Source organism: Rhagoletis zephyria, unplaced genomic scaffold (assembly GCF_001687245.7).
Source record: "Rhagoletis zephyria isolate East Lansing unplaced genomic scaffold, Rhagoletis_zephyria_1.1 Rzeph_scaffold_04048, whole genome shotgun sequence".
Taxonomy (NCBI): domain Eukaryota; kingdom Metazoa; phylum Arthropoda; class Insecta; order Diptera; family Tephritidae; genus Rhagoletis; species Rhagoletis zephyria.
Genome location: NW_016161131.1, coordinates 33,189 through 36,009, shown reverse-complemented (window position 1 = coordinate 36,009; position 2,821 = coordinate 33,189). Strand labels below are relative to the sequence as shown.

Below are 2,821 nucleotides of genomic sequence, written 5' to 3'. Positions count from 1 at the left end.
CCACATATTCACGCATAGTAAAAAATAGCAAAATTCCACAAATTTTCACCAAAGTATTATACGATTTATTTAGAAATGTTCTTGGGCCGTTTTCTTAAGTAACCTGTAAGTTTAAAGCTCACTTTATATTTAAAGGTTGCATTAAAATTTATGGTTGTGTCTGAAGTAAAGCATTTTATTTTTGGTTTTCAATTGGTTTACAACCAAGAAACAAACATACGTTAAAAACCGATAATAGAAATGCTTAACTTTAGACATAGCTTTATTTTTAATCCAACCTTTAAATATAAAGTGAGCTTTAAAGTTAAAGGTTACTTCAGAAAATGGCCCTTAGAAACTTAAAACTCTATAGTTATATCACTGTTGAACGACTGAAAAATTCCCTAGCGTTAGGAGGATTTCGCTCCACCTTAACGCAATTTTCTATGGCAGTGGGTTGATATTGACACTTTTTGGTTGGAAATTCAATCAAATTTGTTTAATTAAAGTACAAATGTTAAAGAATACTTTTTAAATATAACGAAATAACTGCATGTTTATAACAACATAATGACAATTAAAATTTCTCAGTCTACCACGATCGCGGACACAAGAAGACAAGTACATATCCTCGCCCGTATGCCAGAAACATGAATGTGTAAAAATGAAAAATATAAGGTTTCCGGTCACGCCTGGTATTCTTGGTTTTGGTATAACATAGAACATCCAAAGGTTAATCAAGTCAACCCAATAACTCAAAACTGATAAATTTGCACATTAATACTTCCAGCATAAGGGTGACGATATGTATATATCCAAGCAATAAATGATTTGAAAATTTCAATAGTGCTATAGCATCTACATACGTCCGCGAGCGTACAAGTATATATGCATATATATGTATGTAGGTTTATTGAACGCACGACTTGCTCATTTATTGAATGCCCTCGATGTTCGATGTCCTCCGATGGTGCCTTTATTTTTATGTGCGTGCCGTCAATCGCTCCTAATACTCCTGGGAATCTGAATTTTTCATAAAATCTATGGAAACAAAACATAAGTACATGCATACACACATTCATATGTACATATGCCCTAAACAGTATTCCTCTTTTAACTCACTTTTCCTTTATAAGCTGCTTTTCGTCAATTGTCGATGGGAACTTTATATATTGGGTTAATAAATGTCTGTCCATTATGCTTGCAATTTCCCTGATGCACCTGCAAACGCTGCTTTGGGACACATTGAGCAAGAAGTCTTGGCAAACTTAACGTTGATAGCTTCCTACAAATATTAAATAATTTCGGCGTAAACAATTGTTTTATGCGGAAGATGAATAATGTGCATATGCATACATAAATAACTACATAGTATGTATACATACCTTGGGCAAAAATTCGCAATGCTACAAGGAATCTTAACATTCTTGAACGCCCTCTTGATGCATTTTGCCGCATGTAAGGGCAAATTTCTGCGTAAACGCTTCGACATATATCTTTTGGTAGTCGAAAGATTTCAATAAACCGCTCCTCAGAAATACTGAACGGATCCGTGCTTTCCCGCTACGATTTTCGTTTGATTCGCAAACTGTTTCTCAAAAATCTTTGGGAATACACTGCCACACGATGCAAGTACCTTTGCAATGCACTCATTTTTTTCTAAACAACATTTATGTACAAATGTATTAAAACTTGTTTATATGAGCATGTTTCTTTAAAAGACAGTGACAGTAATGCCTGCCTGAGATAGTGCTTTTCGAAGTACTAATACTCACGTTCTAGCGAAATTACTTCACAGCTATTAGCTTCACACGATAAACTTTATACTTTTTAATTTATTACATTTATTACAGACAAGTTAGAGGCAGGTTTTAACATTCAAAACTGTATCTTAAGATAAACACTCTTTTAACACTGTCATAGTCAACTTAAAAGACCTTTTAACTTTAAAACGGCGTTTTAAATTTAAAATGAGGTTGACGAGGTTTTAAAATCTTAAAAGCGTACTCTAAGTAGACGTTTTCCTGTCAAAATTTGCGGAGAAAATACAAAAGTGGTCTTAATTTGAAGAATATGCTTCCCAATTAAAGGATATTTCGAGATTTTGCGATTTTGGATGATACAATCGTAACCAGAAATAAGAAAACTTACAAGGAACGCCAAGATCCTTTTCAAATGAAAGAGGAAGACCGCGAGCAAGTCTTTTCAGCAGCAGTCCAATTAACTACACGAATTCTTTTCACTTCCTATAAAAATTAAATTATTTACGTTAATAAGTTATATTTTACAAAAATTTGTTATTTATTTACAGTTTGCTGCGCCATTTTCAAAATTATTTATAAAAGTCAGTTGACACAGGGTGAACTTGCTAAAATAACAAAGTTTTTCTAATGCCGATTGGTTACTTTTTTCATTTTATATTAATGGCCCCGTTTTGTGTCAATTTAGCAAAAACCTGCCTCTAACATGTCTATAACTGACTAAAACTTAAAGCCTGCTCTAAACTTAAAGATTAATTTTAACTAGAAGAGGTTTTAACTTTCGACTATAACTACGGGCCATTATATTATCTCTTGTTTATGTAAAATGCACAATGCATTCACCACAAATCAAAACAAAACTTGTCATTTCTCACAAGCTGCAAGAGCGACGCCCCTGGCGGATAAATGTATTACAAAATCTCTTGGAGATTTTTGGCAACTCGAAACACAGAATCGCCTAACTTTCGGGTAATTTTTTGGCTTTAGCATTTTGGAGATTTTTAGAGTTTTGGCGATAGCGATTTCCAGAATCCGCCTACTGGCATTCTGGTAAATTTATTGCGGTATTCAAAATACCACCA

General features: G+C 33.6%; 1 long non-coding RNA gene across 2 annotated transcripts; it reads right to left on the bottom strand.

The window, feature by feature from the left end:
• Positions 1-805: 805 nt before the first annotated feature.
• Positions 806-1,785, bottom strand: LOC108370171 (uncharacterized). 2 transcript variants are annotated; one of them, XR_001848603.1, is made up of 4 exons: positions 1,755-1,785; positions 1,365-1,638; positions 1,102-1,264; positions 806-1,020 (listed from the first exon to the last, which is right to left on the bottom strand). It is a non-coding gene; the product is annotated as an uncharacterized LOC108370171 (long non-coding RNA). The 2 variants fall into 2 exon arrangements; XR_001848602.1 differs by lacking the exon at positions 1,755-1,785 and having other exon boundaries at positions 1,365-1,726.
• Between the last annotated feature and the right edge of the window lie 1,036 nt (positions 1,786-2,821).